The sequence below is a fragment of the Acinonyx jubatus genome, chromosome B2 (genome assembly GCF_027475565.1).
Source record: "Acinonyx jubatus isolate Ajub_Pintada_27869175 chromosome B2, VMU_Ajub_asm_v1.0, whole genome shotgun sequence".
Taxonomy (NCBI): domain Eukaryota; kingdom Metazoa; phylum Chordata; class Mammalia; order Carnivora; family Felidae; genus Acinonyx; species Acinonyx jubatus.
Genome location: NC_069385.1, coordinates 63,652,356 through 63,673,378, shown reverse-complemented (window position 1 = coordinate 63,673,378; position 21,023 = coordinate 63,652,356). Strand labels below are relative to the sequence as shown.

General features: G+C 38.8%; 2 long non-coding RNA genes across 4 annotated transcripts in view; one reads left to right on the top strand and one right to left on the bottom strand.

Annotated features, from left to right (window-relative positions):
- Positions 1-21,023, top strand: part of LOC113598756 (uncharacterized) — a 943,191-nt gene that overhangs the window by 18,999 nt on the left and 903,169 nt on the right. For both annotated transcript variants that reach the window (XR_003419461.2, XR_008298453.1), the window contains exon 2: positions 10,397-10,499. This is a non-coding gene — a long non-coding RNA (uncharacterized LOC113598756). The remainder of the gene's footprint in view (positions 1-10,396; positions 10,500-21,023) is intronic.
- Positions 1,145-14,093, bottom strand: LOC128315576 (uncharacterized). 2 transcript variants are annotated; one of them, XR_008298455.1, is made up of 3 exons: positions 13,868-14,093; positions 1,998-2,161; positions 1,145-1,849 (listed from the first exon to the last, which is right to left on the bottom strand). It is a non-coding gene; the product is annotated as an uncharacterized LOC128315576 (long non-coding RNA). The 2 variants fall into 2 exon arrangements; XR_008298456.1 differs by having other exon boundaries at positions 1,998-2,149; positions 13,868-14,092.

The following is a 21,023-nucleotide window of genomic DNA, read 5'->3' as shown; positions in this document are numbered from 1 at the left end:
GTGTTCATTTGCCATTCTGAAAATCCTAGGGCCTTTGAGAATTATGCAACATCTATTTTGCATGTGCTTTATAATGGAAAAACAAAGCCTGAATGACAGCCCATCTATTTACAATGTGGTTTACTGAATATTTTAAACCTACTGATGACACTTAATGCTCAGAAAAAAAGATTCCTTGCAAAATATATCATTGACAATGCACCTGGTCACCCAAGAGCTCTGATAGAGATGTATAGTATAGTGAGATTAATGTTACTTTTATGCCTGCTAATGCAACATCTACATCAACTCTGCAACCCATGGATCAAGTAGTAATTTTGACTTTCAAGTTGCTTATTATTTAAGAAATATATTTTGTAAGGCTCTAGCTGCCATAGATAATGATTCCTCTGATGGATCTGGGGAAAGTAAATTGAAAACCTTCTGGAAGGGATTCACCATTCTAGATGCCATTAAGAACATTCATGATTCATGGGAAGAGATCAAAATATCAACAACAACAGGAGTTTGTAAGAAGTTGATTCAAACTCTCATGGATGACTTTGAGGGGTCCAAGACTTCAGTGAAGGAAATAACCGCAGATGTGGTAGAAATAGCAAGTGAACTAAAATTGGAAGTGAAACCTGAAGATGTGACTGAATTGGTGAAATCTCATGATCAAACTTGAATGGATAAGGAATTGCTTCTTATGGATGAACAAAGACAGTAGTTTCTTGAGATGAAATTTACTCCTGGTGAAGATGCTATGAAGATGGTTGAAATGACAACAAAAGATTTAGAATATTACATAAGCTTAGTGGATAAAACAGTGACAGGGTTTGAGAGGATTAAACTTTTTGAAGAAAGTTCTTCTGTTGGTAAAATGCTATCAAACAGAATCACATACTACAGAGAAATCATTTGTGAAAGAAAGAGTAAACCAATGAAGCAAACTGTATTGTTGTCTATCTTAAGAAATTGCCACAGCCACCTCAATCTTCAGCAACCATGATCAGTCAGCAGCCATCAACATGGAGGCAAGACCCTCCACCAGCAAGATTATAATTTACTAAAAGCTTAGATGGTGGTTAGCATTGTTTAAAGTTTGATATGCACTGGGAAGCCTAAAAATTCATCTGACTCACTTTATTGCAATATTCGCTTTATTGCAGAGGTCTAAAACCAAACCCACAACATGTCTTAGGCATGGCTGAAATAGCTGCTTTAATGTCTTGTCTGGTAATTTTAATATCTGGTCATTGTAGAATCTGTTGATTATATTTTCCCTTGAAATTTGGTGAGATTTTCTGGTTCTTTACATGTTTCGTAATTTTGGATTATATCCTTTACAATTTCATTTTTATACGATTTTGGAATTCTGCTAAAATACTTCAGATACTGTCTTGTTTTGTTTTAAGGGGAATCACTGTGTGTGTGTGTGTGTGTGTGTGTGTGTGTGTGTGTGTGTGTTTGAGAAGCAATGGTTTAGTTAGGTTCAAACTGTTGAGTTTTGTGGGTGAGTGTTCATTTTTCAAAGCATTTGTTATGCTGTTTGGGGTCTGCCCTTTGCATATGCCACCCAGGTTAGTTGAGGCTTGGCAGTGGGTTATACACATGTTCAGTTTTTAAAACCTTTGATTCACTTCTTTGGTTATGTTTCACATATGTACAGTTTAGAGGTGAGTCTGAGACTTGTATTGATTCATACACAGCAGTAAATGATCTCCCCCAGCTCTGTCCTCACCAGGATTTCTCCATAGTCTGGCTCCAAGAGGCTCTTTTTCTGGTTCTTCTGGATAGAATGTAATACAGAGTTCTTTCAGATGAGGTCCTCTTGAACTGCCATGTAGTTCCATGTGATGAGGCTCCTCTGTGGAAAAAGCAATGGAAGGAAAGAGGCGGGGGGGGGGGGGGGAAGGAGAGACATTCCTCTTCCTGGCACACTCTTTGCACAACAAAGGCATTTTTTCTTGGTTCTTCTAAGATGTGAAGTTTTACTTAAAGTTTTAGGTGCTCACCTTACCTCCACCATAACAATACAGCTCTGTGATTATAGCTGGACTTGGGGAAAGGCTGAGAAGGGGCCTCTGCTGATCTTTTGCAAGAAAGATAGGTTTTCTTGAAATTTTGCTGTGTGTGCTCACAATGGAGTTTCCCAATTCAGTCCACCCTTGGGTCAAAGCTTGGAGATAAAGGAAAAACAACAGGAATCTCATCATCACTACACTGATCTTTAAATTTTGGCTTTCATCCCCAATATACCTGGTATTCTTTATGTTTCAGAATCCTGAGGTATTTTTTTGTTTGTTTGTTTTTGTCCAGAGCTTTTAACTGCACATAGTGGGTAAAATGGGCTCTGGTGGACTTATTCTACTTTGGCCAGCACTGGACATAGCTGAACCTATTAAACATAATTTTCACAGTTGATAGAAGGATGCAGAGACCCTGCTGTGATAGGAAATAACCTGTTATTTAAATTCTGTCTCTTCATTAATTAAGTAGAGATAATGCCACCTTGCTGTTATTTTTTTGTTTAAGACATATTTTAAGTTATAGCTTCATGGGAGGATGAACTCATTTGTGTATTACAACAAAAGTTATGAGTGCAAGATTACATAGAGATCACACACTGCAATAGTTACTAGTTAACATTTGGAAAATGAGATGATGGAAGGCAGTTTGTTATTGTTTAACTCTATACATGTTTGCATTTTTTGAGTATTAGAAATGACTAGGCCAAACTAAGGAGAGAAGAATAATCTTCCTGACCCTAAAACTTCTAGTCAGTGTTAGACTCCACAGATATCCCATTATTTACATCTGATTTCTTTAAAAAAATTTTAATGTGTATTTAAATTTGAGAGAGAGAGATAGAGCCTGAATGGGGGAAGGGGCAGAGAGAGAGGGAGACACAGAATCCAAAGCAGGCTCCAGACTCTGAGCTGTCAGTACGGAGCCTGACATGGAGCTCAAACCCATGAACTGTGATGTCATGACCTGAACTGAAGTCAGACTCTCTTCCGACTGAGCCACCCAGGCGCCCCTTATATATGATTTCTAACTGCAGTAGAAACCTTTGGTGTTTGTCTGTTCGACTCATCACAACCTTCTTTCTTAAAGAATCTCAACTCCCCCTACTTCTGTCCCTCTCCTTTTCTTCCCAGAGGCCAGGTCACTGGCCCCAAAGTTTGGTAAAAGACCCTACCTCCCTGGCCAGCTAAAGGATTCTCTTTCCTGAGGATTTGTAGTGGGGACTGAAAAGGGCTAGCTTCTTCTGCCCTGTGCATTTGATCTGAGGTTATTCTGATTCAGGAACTGTTGTGGCACAACCACCTTCTACCACATGCAGAAGTAAGTAGAGAAAGTGATACAGCAGAGAGGAGAGAAAGGAGCATGGAAAAGTACAAATGAAAGACCATGTGGCCAGATAAGAGGAAGAGAATTAATTAAATATCATGAGAATGAGACTGAGAATAAATGAATGAATAAACTGAGAGAAATGCTGAGTTACTCCTAAAGGCTTTTTAATTTTCTAGTTCTGATACCTTTTGTAGTGTGTCAGTATTCTTCCCCTTTTATTCAGGGATGCAGTGATTACAATTATCCAATTTTCCTTAAACTGTCTTAATTAACTAAGACATTAGACTTCTCTCTCTACATAGGAAACCAACAACATCATGGGAAAACTGTGATTTAGTCATTTTGAAAAGATTTGCTTATTACTTTTTAAAAACATTTCTTTTAATATTTATATATATATATATTTAATTTTTAGAGACAGAAAGAGCGAGGGAGGGGCAGAGAGAGAAAGGGAGAGAAAGAATATCAACCAGGTTCCATGCTCAGCTTAATCCCATGAACCATGAGATCATGACCTGAGCTGAAATCAAGAGTCAGACACTTAGCCGACTGAGCCACCCAGGCACACCTTGCTTATAATTTTGAAAAGAAAGAGATGATTGAGACTGTACATATATGAAACAGTTCTAGGAAGGTAAAATCCAGTATACTAACACCCAATTTTATCTTTAATGGGGGGATAGCATGGAAAAAATACTATAGTAAAGATGGGGAGGGATGGGAGCATGTGGACCGATTAGGAAAAAATAATATCCCAAGGATTTTGGAATTAACAGTCTGCTCAGAAAAAAATTAGCTACATTTGTTTGTTCAGCAAATAGTTTTTGAGCAGCCACTGAATACCAAGTATTGTTATAAGTGCTGGAGATAGAGCAGTGAATAATGTGAGGCCTATTCACATGGTGCTTCTAGTGGAGGGTAGGTCTGGCAATGACAAACACACACAATGCGTGAGGGCTATTAAAAACATAAACCGGGGTCAGAAGTTAGAGAATGCCTGGGCAAGTATGCTATTTTATATAGGAAGGCCCAGAGAAGCCTCACTGATAAGTGGCATACATGTCACTGAGATCTGAGTGAAGTGAAGGAGCAAGCCAGGTTGATCTCTTGGGAGCACGTTAGGCATGTTTGAGCAAGAACAAGATTTCCCATAAGAAGTAAGAAAGGGAGAGAGGTAAATGATGAGACTAGGAGGAGGTGTGTAACGGGGAGGGCTGAATCCTGTTGGTTGTAAGAACTTTGGGTTTTACTGTGAGTGTTATAGGAAACCATTGGATGGTTTTGAGCAGAGGAGCAAAACAACCCAAGTCTTACCAAATCCCTCCAAATGCAGTGGGGAGAACAAACTTCTGTGCAGCAAGTTTGCAAGTGGGGAGACTGATAGTAGGCTCTTAGAATTCTCCAGGTGAGAGAATTTAGTTGCTTAGACTCAAGTGGAAGTGGTGAGATGTAGTCAAGATGCATTTGAGGGTGGGGCTGACAGGATTAGCGGATGGAACAGTTTTGAGTTGTGTGGGATAAGAGTTTCATGTTTTGCTTAAGTTTTTGGCTTAACAGCTGGGTGACTGGAGATGCCATTAAGTAAGATGAAGAGTCACAAACAAGATGAGCTCTATTTTAGGATGCCTATCTGTAGCTAACAATATGCCATTTGGAAGATATCAAACACCGTTATAAGACATACTTTAAATATATTAGTTCATTCACATCTCTGTGAGATAGATTAATAATATTATTGATTAATAATATCAGGAAACTGATGCACACAGAAGTTATATATCCCCTGCCCAACTAGTATAATGCAAAGTTAGGATCTGAACCTGGGGAGTTTAGTTCCAGAATCTGTTCACCTAGGTATCTAAATGGATATATTTAGCAGGCAGTTGGATATAACAATCTTCAGTTCAGGAAGTCAGGTATAAGTAGAGATCTACATTTAAGAGTTATTAGCCTATGGAGGGTGTTTGGAGCCATGATACTAGTTGAGATCATTTAGGGAAAGAGTATAGATAGGGAATAAGTTCAAGGGGTAAATACTGCAGCATTTCATCATATAGAGCTCAGGCATGAGAGAAAGCTCCAGTAAAGAATACAGAGGAATAGAATAGCCAGTGGAGTAGGAGAAAAACCAGTACAGTGTAGTATTTGTGAAGCCAGATGTAGAAAGTGTTTTAAGGAGGATGGTCAGCTCTGTCAAATACTACTGATGGCCTGAAAGAATTGGTCAGCAGATTTGGCAACATGAAGCTCATTGGTGACTAAGAGCATTTTCAGAGGAAAGGGGTGGATCAAGAGGGATGGAGGAGGTGATATGGAGATCCCAAGCATGGATGATTTTGAGGAGTTTTTTTAAATGGTAGCATAAATAGGTTAGTTCTCTTTTTCTTCTCTTCTAGTGCCCCCCTACTCACTCCTTCAGACTATGACACTCCATCAGTGCCAAACTGGTGACTCCCAGAGAAATCATCTGTGAGGGCCTTACAAAGCAAAGTCCTTGGAAAAAACACTTGACCAACAGCTAATCATACACTTGTTTTGATCTCTTCCTTTCTTTGGTTCATGGGCCACTTATCTACCCACACCTGGCCCTGCTAACCCAGGTGACTCCCTAACCACAACCTCTTAACTGCCTTCCCAAGCTCCCAAACTGGATCAGGTGTCTATTTTATGATTATAGCATCCTTCACTTCGCTTTATGGAACTTATAACAGTTTGTATTTATACTTTTTTGTGTTATTATTTTATTTATGTTCATCTTCTCTACTAAACTGTGCTAAGACTATGGGCTCTGGAGTTGGTCAGCCAAGGTACAAATCCTGGTCACATATACTAGTGGGTGACTGTGGGAAAGGAACTTAACAACTTGGAGACACTATTTCGGCATCTGTAAAATTGGGGTTAAAGTAGCATTCACCTCATATAATTTTGTGAGGCTAATACAACATGTAAAGGTGCCTGACACTGAATAAATTTTAAAATCATTATGAACATATTAAAGTAGAAAATGCGTTTTTAAAAATATATCTCCAAAATAAGCCATGACTAATCCTTTTCACCTTTTCTCTTTCGTCTCTTCACCCCAGCTTGGCCTTACTGTGTTATATATTAACCACATTTCTTCTTTTACCTTTATCATACTTGAGGGCAAAAACCCATTATCTTATTGAATTTACCAACTGATACATTTTTTTTAATGGAAGTGATATAAAATGTTAAAAGATATTCCATCCCCTCCCCCCACAATACAGAAGCTCCTTTCTTGTTTTTCTAGAATATCTACTAAATAAAAGGCACTAATTTGTTGTTCCATTACAAATCACCACTAAACCTAACATCTTAAGCCAGTGATTTATTATGGCTTTCTATGATTTTGTGGGTAAATTGGGCTCATTTCATTAGCTGTGGTTTAGTTTCTCTAATACTGTTGTGGGCCAGAGGAGGCTGGGGTTATAGTCATCTGTAGGCTTGAATGATCTGGATGACAAATGTGGTTTCCTCACTCACATGTTTGGATGCCTCAACTGGAGTGGATGGAGTAGCTTGAGGCTGGCTGGACACCCTCTTCTTTTTGCTTTGTCTCTGTCTCTGTCACTTTCTTTCAGTTTCTGTATTTTGTAGCTCCAGCTTTTTAATAGTATAGAGATCTCAGTGTGTTCACACTTCTTACCCAATGGCCGCTTGCCCCAGAATAAGTATTGCAAGAGACCCAGGTGGAAACTATAAGGCTTCTTAAGATGTACCCTCAGCAGTCATCACTTCTGTTGCACTCTAGTAGTCAAAAACCAGCCATAGGGCCAGCCCAGATTCAAGGGGAGGGGAATGAATTCTAAAAGCATGGTTCATTGGTGGTTATTTTTGAGGATGAGCTACTGCCATGAGCATATAAACATATACCATAAAGCCACAAAGCCCTTGCCTTTATGAGCTTATAATATAGCATAGGGCAGGGTTTTTCTTTTTAACCTTGGCATTATTGACTTTTAAAATTTTATTTTATTTATTAAAAATTTTTAAAATATTTATTTATTTTTGAGAGGGAAGGAAGGAGCAGAGAGAGAGGGAGACAGAATTCCAAGCAGGCTCCAGGCTCTCAGTGGTCAGCACAGAGCCCAACCTGGGGCTCGAACTCAACGAACCAGGAGATCATGACCTGAGCTGAAGTCGAAAGCTTAACCAATTGAGCCACTCAGGCACCCACTGACTTTTTTAAAAGGAAATACATTTTATTTTTTAGAACAGTTTTGGATTTATGGAAACATCGCAAAGATAGCACCAAGAGTTCCCATTTATTCCACACCCAGTTTCCCATAATATTAACATCTTACATCAAGATGGTACATTTCCTACAATTAATAAAACCATTAATTAATCCATTAGTAATTAGAGTTCATATTCTATTCATTTTTTTTTTTAGTTTTTACCTAAAGTCCTTTTTTTGTTCAAGGATCCCATCCATGATACCACATTACATACAGTGTTCCTATTGTTCCTAGCTCCTCTTGGCTTGACAGTTTCTCAGACTTTACCTATTTTTGATATCCTTGATAGCTTTGAGGAGTCTTGGTCAGATGTTTTGTTGAATATCCCTCTACTGGAATTTGTCTGATTTTTTTAAAATCATAATTTGGGGTTAGGGCATATACATGATTAACATGACTTATCACTGTTGATAATAATATCAACACCCCCACTATGTAAGTTACTATGTGCAGCTCGCACTTAAGGAGTGAAGAGTTATGCTCCACATCTTTCAGGAAGGATTATCCACATAAATTATTTGGAATTCTTCAGCAAGAAAGGTTTGCCTCTTCTCCAGCTATTTATTTTTCAATAATTTTTCATTTCTGTATGGATTCATATATATTTATGTTATACTTTGGGTTATAGCCCAAACAGCTTTATGTATTTGTTGCTCAAAAAGTTACAACTTTAGTTATTGGGAGCTCTTTCAGATGGTTCCTGTATCCCTGTAACATACCCCCATAAACGTGTTCTTTGTTTTTGAACACTTCTTTCTGGCACTATAAGATGCTACAGGTTCACCTAGTTTTTTTCCTACCCTGGACCTAGAATCAGCCTTTTGTCTAAGGATCCCTGGTTCCTTAGTTGTGCTTATTGTTACACTATTGACATCAGATAATTCTTTATTGTGGGGAGCTGTCCTGTGTATTCTAGCTTAACGGCATCCCTAGCCTCTCTGCGTATTAGATGCCAATAGCAACCCTCTTTCTCCAGTCGTGCAAATTAGTAATGTATCCAGACATTGTCAAATGTCCCCTAGGGGGCAAAATGGCCCCTGGTTGAGATCCACTAGCATAGCAACAGTCCTGCTGAAAATTACAATGATATAATGTAATGGAGAACAGTGGGAGCATTGCAGAAGAAGCTTCTGAGCCTGTTTACAGATGTGGAGGAAAGATTCACAGAAGAGGTGGCAGCCAAACTGAGAATTGATTTGCTATTTTTTGAGCAATTGTCGTGAGGCAGACAAAACGTAATGTTTTATTTTTATCATATAATCTTAAACTTAAAAATCAGGTATTTTACAGATGAAGAAGCCAAAGTTGAAAGAGACAATAACTTGCTTAGAGTGCCTGAGATGGTCTTGGAGGACCCCATGAGCTCTGCGGATGCAGGGCTCTGAGGGTACTGACATCTGCTCCCACTACTCACATCAAGACTATGTTAACCACACCTTTGTTCATAAAACTGCAGTACCACCTCATTTTTAATTTTCCCCCATTCAGTTCTGAGTTCTTAAGAGCAGGAACCATGCAGTGTTTGTCTACAATGCTTGCCATGTTATAGGTGTTTGAGAACTGTTTGATGAGGGGGTGAACATTAGTTGATTCCACAAAATTCCCCACTGACAGATTACAGAATTAACTCTTCCTTCCTTCTGGTCCAATTGCTATCCTACCCGCACCTCTGGTGGAGAGCTCACTGCTGGGCACACCAGCTAACCTCCTGTAGTTTTTGGTCACTCGGCCTCGTTGTTTTACCCTCAGCTATCCTAGAGGGAATGGTTGGCTGGTGTTAGTGACATTGTAGACTGATTATAGCCAGTAGTATTTTGCCTTGGGTTAGAGTTGTAAAAGGTGTTCTCTAAGGAAAGCAAAACATGCCTCACAAGATGCAGAATGTATTGCTACTGGTTTCCACAAATAATGCCAATTATCTACTTTTAATTATTCCTTTGTCCCATATGATTCTTCTGTTACTTAAGGACAGATTTTACACAGACCATGAAAGGTATTTTTTCTTTTTTTCTTCCTTTCAAATTCTTCACATTCTCATCCAAATTTCCTTTTTTGTTGTTGTTGTTGTTGTTTGTTTTGTTTTGTTTTCAGAGAGGCAGGAGGTCTTCTTGTTTATCAAACAAAACCAGAGGGGAAAATGCCTTGGTTTTTTTGTTCCTTTCTCTTTCCTACAACTTCTGGATCTGCTATTTGCAGATGCTATGAAATTTTAAGTCTATTGAATCAGAAGTTGCTCTTTCTGGTTTCAAGACTCCTTTTCTTCCTTTCCTTTGCTAAAATTCTGGTCTAATTAAAAAAACAGTAGATCATAGTTAAATAAAACTGTACCCAGGATAACCCTAATTTCCATATGCAGATTTATCTGCACTGACAGCCACCCCCCTTACACACACACTCTCGCTCTCTCATTCTCCTTTCCCTCCTCTCCATCTCCCTATTGCATTGTGTCTGACTGATTTTCAGAGCACCTTCGCTGTTTCCCCCTTCTCATTCCCTTTCTGTAAAATATCTAGACAGGAAGGAGGTGGCTGCAGAGGCTGAACAAACAATCTCATATTCTGCCTGCAATGTCATCGTTTCTTTCCCCCATTTTAGGGGGCTGAAGTTGCCCAGGAAGGGGATGCAGAGGAGCTGGAAAGGAAGGGGGGAGCTCTCCAGAGGCAGCTGCGGTCAGGGGCAGGGACTGCCGCCAGATGTGCCTGCCTCTCTGGGCTTTGATTCGAAAGGGGCAGGAGGAGGAAGTATTGGGAGACAAAAGCCCCGGTTTAAATGATCATTTTCTTTATTTAACATGGCAGCAGACACTCTCTGCGTAGGATCATCATGCCGAGCATAAACTGGACTTTCCCACTTGCCTGGCAGGAGTGAGACAGATCACTGTCTGCTAAATGAGCATCTGAGGTAAGACCCACTGTTACAGATACTTGCTTTTTTTCCTAAACAATTAATTTTCTTAAATATGTTTCAGCCTCAATCACAAACAGTATAGTGGGGGCAAATCTGTGTTAATCTGCATCTAAAGAGCCAAGAAAAAGCAAAGGTATAATATATTCAACTCAATTTGGGGAGATAGTTACTTTGTCAATTCTGTGTATGCTGTTTGTTTTTCAGGTAAAATATCTGGTTTAAGAATAGACTAGTGTCATCATAATCCACCACTAGTGATAATACTGGTGTTGAGACTCTTAAAAAAAACTTTGTAAAAAGACAGTGAGCTACAGATGCATGTGCTGTATTTTTAGCTCACATACAAATATTAGAAGTCTTATTAAAATGATAGGGTTTTTTTTTTTAGCAGAGGAGGAATGAATGCTGCATAATTAAGTACAGTATTTAATTTGGCTGTTGTGAAGCAAAAGAATAAGGTAATAATTTTTATTGTACTAATCAGTCTCAAGATGTTCTCTGTGTTAATTGGGTTAAAAAAATTGCAGTACTTATTAGAAATTCTAATTTCACAATGCAGCACTGACAATAAGCTCAGCCAGTGAATTATTCACATCTTTAATTTGCTCACTTAATGACAGTGTTCTGTAATCAGAGTGCAGAGACTGCTGCCTATGCATTATGTATGATGCTCAGGACTTAAATGCAGGACATTATGAAGCTCTCAGTGGTTCAGTAATTAGTTTTCCACAAGACAGGATTTAGATATTCACAGATAAAAGTCCACAGTTGGATAATGCTAAGGTTGCAACACAAAATAACAAAGGAAAGGAAGCTCAAAGTTTAGACTGAAACTTTGTCTCTCCGGCCTTGTCCACTGTGGAAACAGAATCATGCCACCTGAAATAGTTGCCTAGCTCTGATCACATGTTTGAAAACTGTTTTTGAACAAAGTTGTAGCAGGCGAGGCATTTGAACAATTTCAGTGGACCAGAGGGGAAAGATAAAACCTTTTTAATTAGTGTTCACAGAAGCCCTGCAATATATCCTCCTAATAAGTCTGTAGTATGCATAGCAGGCATTCTCAGTGTGCTTTGTAACTTAGTTAGTGCAAATGCAAATCAGGTTACAGTGGTGTTTGGCTGTAATTGTGTTTGTAAAAGGGTTACATGCCCAAATGGAGATTGAGCTTGCTCATGGTTTTGTTCCAGTTGCTTCTGAGGGAAGGTTTGAAAATCAAATGAGATATTAAGTGAATCTGGACATGAAAGGAAGTAGATCTGAATTGTCAGTGCAACTTTGGGATTTCTTCCACTTGTCGGTTTAGAGTTGTCAGTTTTTCTTTAATGATTCTAGGATTGTTCTGTCATGAGTGATATAACTTTTGAGACTACCCAGAACTGCTAGCAATACTTTAAAAATGTATACTAACTTTGGGAAAACATTTCACAGTATTAATTCTAAAGTTTAATAGCCAGATTGGAAACTTTACAGTGATTTAAACAACAACAACAAAACAAACAAACAAACAAACAAGCAAACAAAAAACATGTTGCCTGGTAGACTTTATGGGGATTTTTGAGGATTTAAACATTAATATTTATTAATAAGATCTCACTGCTTTACCATTTGTTTGTCTAAGATTTGTGCTCATTTCCAAAACCCAAGTGTCAAGATCCTTAATCAAATTTGGCATTTTAAATAGAAATGCAGAGTAATACTTTAAAACTGCCTTTTATAGCTTAGAACATTTTTTTAAGGAAACTTGAGTTAAGATATCTATAGGCAAATGTAATGTTTAGGGAAGGAATGAACTAGCGAAATAAAAAGAAAGTACATTCCACCTTAATTTGAAAAATTCCAAATTAAAAAAAAATTAAGTCACACCTCCAAATTTGACTTCTACTTTCTAGAACTGAAAAGCTACTTTAACAAAATAAAGATGTTTTTCACATATGTTTAGGAAGCTGTTGCCTTTGTGACACTTCAAACATGGTTTTTGGGAAAGGGCACTTGGTTAGGGGATGAATTAGGATATTGTATAGTTGAGGAAGTGACCTGACTTGACTTGGATCCAGTATAATATGTGGCAATCAGTTGGTAGCAGTGGTGCTTTTAGTAACTTAAAGAAATACTGGGAATCAGGAAACTTGAAATTGAGCACCTAAATTGATTTTCCATTTCCTTATCTGTCAGACTGGAATAACAAACTTTTCTAAGATTTAGAAAAAAAAAAAAAAACAACTGCCACGTTATTATGGGGAGAAATGAGGTAGAGGAGTGAAAGTTTTTTGAAAACTTAAAAGCACTAGATAAAAATATGAAAGCTATTTTAAGGATTAACAAAAACCAAAATGTGTGTCTTTGAATCTGTATTGTTTATTATGGAAGAGATTCTTATCCAGATTTGCAACACTCTGTAATGTAAAAATGTCAAAATATTGTCAAGTAAATAAATTTAAATTCAATTTAATGAAAATAAGCCATGAAAAAAATGCCCTTCTTAGGTGTTTGGGGGAGAACAAGAAAGCCTTGAGATTCCATGAACATCAGTTTGGTGTCATCACTCCAAAAAAGGTTGTCAATCATCTTGCCTTGGACATTTCTTTCACTTATCACTGAAGAGACACATATTAATACTGTAACAAGTCTTATGCTTGGAATATCTGCCAGTTATCAAGATTTTGGCCATTCTTCTCATTAGATCATGAGTCAGAATGAGATAATTTCCACCACTGGAATTTTGGAGCTCTTTTTCTCACCAAAAATGGTCAATATATCAACCAATCAATAATTGATTATCTGTTAACTTTTCTTTGGCTGTCTATTGAGCACTTATAATGCTATCAAAACTAACATGCTATCTTGCCCTCATTCTTATGAGGTGGTTGTCTCCTTATTCTAGATGAGAGACTGAAGCACAAAGAAATTAAGTATTTTGACAATACCACATAGCTGCTGAGTAGTAGCATTAGAATTGAACCAGATCCAAGTCCTGATGTTGCAACCAATAGACTACATTGTCAGTTCCCAAGGTCCTGTGCTCTGTGCTGAGATAAAGGAATTGATTGAGATTCCTGCCCTCACATTGCTCACAGTGGTAATATTTGAGTTTCTTCCACCTGCTCCTTGTGGGTCAAGACTTGCTACTCACAGTGTGGGCTACGACAGCATTGGCATTGTTTGCAACCAGGGTTGGGTGCTTTACTAACTTTGATGTGACTTTTAAATCAACTGGGGATCTGGTTAAAATCCGATTCTGATTCAGTAGGTCAGGGATGGGGCCCAAGATGCTTTTCTAACAGGTTTCCAGGTGATGCAATGTTGCTGTTTCATGAGGTGTCCATTTGGTGAGTTCTAGAATTACAGTAGTGCCCTCTTACCTGTGCTTTCCTTCCTGCAGTTACCTGCAGTTATCTGTTATCAACCATGGTCTGGAATCAGATGATCCTCCTGACCAGTTGTCAGAAGGTCAATAGTTGCTTAACACTACGTCACAATGCCTACATAATTCACTGCACTTTATCACATCACATAGGCATTGTATCATCTTACATCATCACAAGGAGAAGGGTGAGTACAGTGCAACAAGATATTTAAAGAGAGAGAGAGAGAGAAAGAGACCACATTCACATAACTTTTATTATAGTATTTTGTTACAGTTGTTTTAGTTTATTAGTTATTGTTGTTGATCTCTTACTATGCTTAAATTGGAAATTAAACTGTATCATAGGTATGTATAGGAAAAAACATGATATATGTAGTGTTTGGTACTATCTGTGGTTTTAGGCATTCTCTGAGGGTCTTAGAACACATCCCCTGTGGAGAAGGGGGGACTGCTGTGTCTTATTTCGCCCATGTTTGGTATCCAGGAAAGGTCCAGTGCATCTACTGAATTCCTTACTGAATTCCACTCTTCCAATTCTGATTTTTTTTGGGGGGGTCCATATAGAAAAGCTTCTACCTTGGTTTCCTGACTTTGCTCTCTGGTGCCCTAAGTCTCGGCCTATATAGCCGTGGCCCTGGCTACCAGTTTAGCTCTGGCAGAGATCTTCTATGGGTCTGATTCCACACGCCCAATTACTAGCATTGGCTGTTCCATCTTAATAGTGCCATCAGCCTGGTTGAGGATCTTCATTCCCATGTCTGCATCAGAATCAGCTGTGAGGCTTATTGAAAACTTGCAAGTAGGGGTGCCTGGGTGGCTTAGTTGGTTAAGCATCTGACTTCAGCTCAGGTTATGATCTCATGGTTTATGAGTTAGAGACCCATGTCAGTCTCTCTGCTGACTGCGCAGAGCCTACTTTGGATCCATTGCCCCCTCTCTCTCTACGTCTTCCCTACTTACACTATCTCTCTGTGTCTCTCAAAATAAATGAATAAACTTAAAAAGAAAAAAAAAACTTGCAAACTCTCTCAGTAACACTACCATAGATTTGATTTATTAGTAAGCTTGGGGTGGGTCTTAGGAACTTTTTTTATCTTTTCTAAAACTTCATCATTGATCCTGATGGGCAGCCCATGCTGAAAACCACTTTCTTTCTTTCCTTTTTTTTAAACTTAAAAAAAAAATGTTTATTTTTGAGAGAGAGAGAGAGAGAGAGAGAGAGAGAGAGAGAGAGAGGAAGCATGAGCAGGATGAGCAGGTGAGGGGCAGAGAGAGAAAGAGACACAGAATCCAGAGCAGACTCCAGGCTCCGAGCTGTCAGCACAGACTCTGACGTGTGGCTCGAACTCATGAACTGCAAGATCATGACTCAAGCCGAAGTCAGATGCTTAACCAACTGAACCACCCATGTGCCCTTGAAAACCAGTTTCTTGGGAGCCCTTGTTGTGCCCTGACCTAACAGGAACCCTTTGGAAAGTGACACTGTCATAGCTTTTGTTCAGGTTTGCCATCTACTGGGAACATTTTCTCTGTGCCTCTATGCTAGCAATGGGCAAAGAACATAGAAAGAATTTAAAACTTTGCTGAGTTGCTTTCAGGAAGGCTTTACTGAGTGATTGGCATTTGAATTAGAGAGGAAATGAATGAATAGGTCATTTTTTTTCAAGCCAAAGGAATAGCATTATGCAAGGACAGAGAGATAAAAATGTGAAAGGTATCTTAAATACTGAGACATCCATTTTGACGAAAGTGTTTAACACACAGAATGGGGGCATAGGATATGAAATTATAAAAGTAGGTAGGCTCACTTTTAGGACCTTATGTGTTAAACTGAAGAGTTTATACTTCATTTTACCAGCAGTAAGAATTGTCAGAAGTTAAGATGGAAAGCAAAGTGACCAGACATGTGTTTCAGAAAGATAATCTGGGCATCAAAGGCATATGAATTTGGTGGGGCAAGATTGAAGGCAGAGACAGGTGAGGTATGTGTGGTAATGGAATACAGGTGAGATGGGGAAGGATGCTTAAGCCATACTCCTGGGCCCTGAAGCTGTCCTCTGTCTCTGACACTGATGATGTTTCTTTATCACACTTTTATAGTAATAACCTGCAATATAGACCTTATAAGTAGCATGGCCTTGAGAATTCAGGGAACTCAAAGCCTTTATGAGCCATCACTGGTTCTTTCTTTTCCTGATTATTTTACCTTACAGTGCTGAGATAGCTAACTCTGGGTTTCTTCCCTCAGGAGCTGCTTAGAGCTTTTAAGGTAATTATTTGGGAGCAAAATCTTCTACAACATCCTAAGGGAAACTTGAAACCAGTTAATGAGCAGCAATAGGAATGCCAATGGTTGGGAAAATTGTGTCTAGGTCTTCTGAACACAGCGTTATTGCCCAAGTTCTGGAGAGAGAGACTTTGCATAGTCCATTAACCTTCACTCAGCTTCATTTTTTTTCTGCTTCTGAATTTGTCCCTTTTCAGAGTGACTGCTTTCTTAAATCAGCATAGATTTATTGTTCCACCAATCTCCATTCACTTACCTGTGCATAGAGAGCTCATTTACTTCTAACAACTGTACATATTGTATCACAGAGTATATTTTGGAAACACTAACACCTACTCTCAGATGTGTTCAGGCATTTCATCCAGTTTTTTGACCTACTCTTACATCCTTGATCTTAGCTAAACTGTGTTTTTTTCCTAACTCTAATCTGCCTATGCTCAGGCTGATTAGTAGCTCCCCCCACCAAAAGATAACTGAGAATCTGTGAATGTGTTACCATACATGGCAAAAGGTATTTCGAATGTGTGATTGAGAATCTTGAGATGGGGAGATTATCCTGGATTATCTGGCTGGGCTAATGTAATCATAATGGTCCTTTTACGAGAAAGGTAGAAAAGTAGGTCAGAGAAAGAGATTGGAAAGAGCTATCTTGCTACCTTGAAGATAGAGTGAGCGGCCATAAGCCAAGACATGCAGGCATCCTATAGAAGCTGGAAAAGGTAGGGAAACAATTTTTTTTTTCCCTAGAGACTCCAGAGGTAACTAGCACCTTGAGTTTATCCCAGTGAGACAGATTTTGGACTTCTCACCTCCAGAACTGTATGAAAACAAATTTGTGATTTTAAGCCATTAAGTTTCTGGAAATTTGCTACAGCAGCAATAGAAAATTAATATGGTGTGCTACATACCTTTATCTGACTTACTCGTTTTGCTGTCCAGTTTGTCTAACTGATAACAATTTTATTGCCACATTATTGATTTTCCTTGGATACTTCTCTACCAGTAGACTAGCATACTTATTTTTCCCTAAGTTGCAAATTCCTCAATGACCAAGGTATTACCTAGGAGATGAGTGACTAATGGGACTGTTCTGAGGTAAGTGAGATGAGGCTAGTAAAGTGCTTCACACAGTGATGTAGGTTGGGTATGCAATGAATTCACTTCCTGTCTCTTCATGGAGTCCTCGTAAACTAATTGTTGGGTTTTACGTGGTATTGGAGAAAGTCAAAAGCTGTTTTGAAAATTAATGGATCACAAGGTAGAAGTTTATTTAGAATTTAGATTAGTATGTTCTTAGTGGATATAATAGTTCTTTGATCCATTTGGAATCTCATTTAAAAGATATTTTGATTTTGAATTCCTTTGGGGGTAAAATATTTCCTACTCATGGCCACATGTACACTGTGCAGATTAAACTAGCTATAGTTTAGCAGAGCATCTTTTTTTCCTCTCAGAATTTTCCCCTTTTTGCCCCATTTTGAATGTATTTTTCTACATACACACACACCCCTACACTCATACTCTGTGGCTACTTATAGTCTAGAGTACAGTTAGTGTCCCTCATAGAAAGATGCTAAGGGTTAAATGAGAATGGCCAGTGAAAGTACTCTGTCAACTCTTTTGCTTACACAATGTAAGTTGTTGGTACATCTGCTGTACTGGCAAAGTTATGAACTTGAGGACAGACGTTGCATGTTATATATTTGATCCTTAAAGCCTTATAAGATTTATTAAATAAATTGCTAAATAAAAGTTGGAAAATTAGAGGGGGCTGGGACAAGCCAGTGAAGAAGGGTTGAAGAAAAGAACTAAATTTGGTAGTTCTTTGGGTGGGATCATCTACTATTTGCCTCAGAAATGTCTCTTGATCTCTACGTTTGAGCCCCTAATCCCCAAATTACATAGTTAATTGTGAACTGTAAATCCTCAGTCACATGAACCAGTCACTCTGACTGTCCAACTAGGGCAGGCATATAAATCATCTCTCCCTTTATTAGTTTCCTGTTGTTGTCACTTCCGTAAACTTAATGGACTAGAATAACATAGATTTTTTTATTTTACAGTACAATAGGTAAGCAGTCCAGGACAGATCTCCCTAGATGAAAATCAGAGAGTGTTGACAGACTGTTCCTTTCTGGAGGTTTTAGGGGAGAATCTGTTTCCTGCTTATTTGAGTTGATGGCAGAATTTAGTTCCTTTGTGGTTGTAGGACTGATTTTTTTGCTAGCTTGTCAGCCAAAGGCCATTTCCAGTTTCTGAAGACCACTTATGTTCTTTGGCTTATAGTTCCCTTCTGCCATCTTGAAAGCCTGTGATGGCAAGTTGAGACCCTCTCATGTTTCTAATCTCTCATTATTCCTCCCTATCGTCTCTTTGACCCTCTCGTCTGCTTCCCTCTTCTAATTTCCAGTACTCATTTAATTACGTTTTGCCCACCTTCAAATCTAGGATAACCTCACATCTCAAGATTCTTAACCTTAAATTAAGAAAATTTCATTTGATTTTAAGATAATATATTCACAGGTTCCAGGGATTAGGAGGTGAGTGTCTTTAGGGGAGCATTATTCTGCTAACCACAGTCCATAACTGATAGCATTTGCCTGTATTATAGTTGTTCCACACTTTGTTTTCTAATTTGGGCAGTATCTTTGTCGGCCTTTTCTCCAAGCCTCAATTATTCAGTCTCAGAACTACAGTAGGCATCTGATTCAACTCTTTTGCCAACTTAGTTCATCTGATATATAAAGTCATTTTTATCCCAATTTGTTTCAGTTCAGTTAGTTCTGTGAAATTCAGTAAGAATTTATTGTCTACTGAAAGCATTCCTGGAATGATAAGGTAAGGTATGGAGTTTGTAATCTGTGAAGATAAGATATATTCACATGAGATAAAGAAAAACACGAGAGTGTACAATTCCTATGTGTGCATGATGAGGGTGTTAGAAGGGGAATATTCTCATGAAGTGGTGGGATTAGGAAAGCAAGGTTGTGATTTTTCCCAGGCTGAAGTCACTTATAAGATGTGACTTAATAAACAATGGTCAGATATTTCTGCTTGAAAATATCTCCCTGCATAGGTTGGAAATTTGTTGCTTCATTTTGTCACTATTAGATACACTTAGCTTAACAAGCATCCTCTTCTACCAAGCCATCCTGTAGAACTCTTGCTCAGGGAATGTATGTTTTTAATTGTTCATGAAACTACTGTTGTTGTTTTTAATCTTTGTGCCTTAATCTGTATCAACCTTCTGTAAACCCTTAAAGAATATTTCCTTCTTTAAATTTGTTGTCTTAGTAAACTGATAGAGTTTCTAGCACTAGGTATTTATGGACCTCAAAAGCATGTAAGTGTAGTAAGTCGGGACCAGGTGGGGACAAGGCTTGGGAAATTGACCTGGGCCAGGACTTCTTTTATTATTTCATGATATCCGTACTAACATAGCAGCAGGGTTGACCCCTAGGTTGTGTTACTGGAAGTCCATATTCCAGTGTTCAAGGGGAAGTAAGTAGTTCAAGTCTGAGGCAACTACCATTAACATCACAGATGTTTTAATTTATTTTTTATGTTTTCTTAAAAATTTTTAAAAGTACTTATTCATTTTTGAGAGAGAGAGAGAGAGAACGAACACAGGAGAAGGAGAGGGGCTGAGAGAGAGGGAGACAGAGAATTGGAACTAGGCTCTGCATTGGCAATGCAAAACCTGACATGGGGTTTGAACTCACAAACCGTGAGATCATGACCTGAGCCAAAGTTGGATGCTCAGCCAACTGAACCACCCAGATGCCCTGAAGTATATGCTTTTAAAATGATGAATGGCCCAGCCATAGAGTATCTGGTAAGGGTAGATAATTACAGACAGGCAGAGGTAGCTTGTTCTGGGAGAACAGATCCAGATAGAACTAGAAATCTAGGGTCCAGCCCCATTAGGGTTGGGATCCCAGGCAAATGGACTAGAATTCAGGATATGGAGCTTGAATATAAAGTGCAAAGCATGGCCGAAGCCCAGAAATAGAGACTGGTAAGGATGGTGGGGCAAAGGGTCCAGCCTGGGGCTTAGGAACACTGGTGCCAGAGAAGACATGAGCTTTAGCTGACAGATAGATTCCAGGCCTTTGAGCTTGTTACTAATATCCAGTCAGACCTCATACTCATTGGCTCAGGCAGATCAGAGCTCACTGATGGTTGTTCTTCAGGACTGCACCTGCTCATGGCCAGTTGTAGGCTCTGTCAGTCTGGGGGGAATAGGACCGTTGGTCTCTGCCATATCAAGAACAATACCATAGAAATTTGTTCCACCTGTTCTGTGCAGTTTGCATAATGCCACATGACTCCAGTCTCAATTGAATTAAACTAACAAGTTGTTTGCTTTTATTGAAGTATTATTACAAAGACATTTAACATTAAATTATTTGTTTATTTTGTTAATTTTCTGTTTTTTTAAGTGTTTGTTTTTGGAAGACAGAGAGACAGAGTGGGGGAGGGGCAGAGAGAGAGGGAGACACCGAATCTGAAGCAGGCTCCAGGGTCTGAGCTGTCAGCACAGAACCTGACGTGGGGCTCAAACCCACTAAGCATGGGACCATGACCTAGGCGAAAGTCAGATGCTCAAACCACTGAGCCACCCCGGTGCCCCTGTTAATTTTCTAAGTTAAGAATTCTTCCATTTGGCAGAATAGAAGAAATTCTAAAATTCTGTGGTCTCTGAAGATAAAATGAGAGGTAGTGAGTCCCCAAAACATGAAGAATTCAAACATTCTTTAGATGACCACTTGGCAAATATGATGCTGGGGGATTAAATGGGTGACATTTAAAGGTCCTTTCTAATCCTAAAACACCATCTAAATCAGGATAATATAAAAATGTC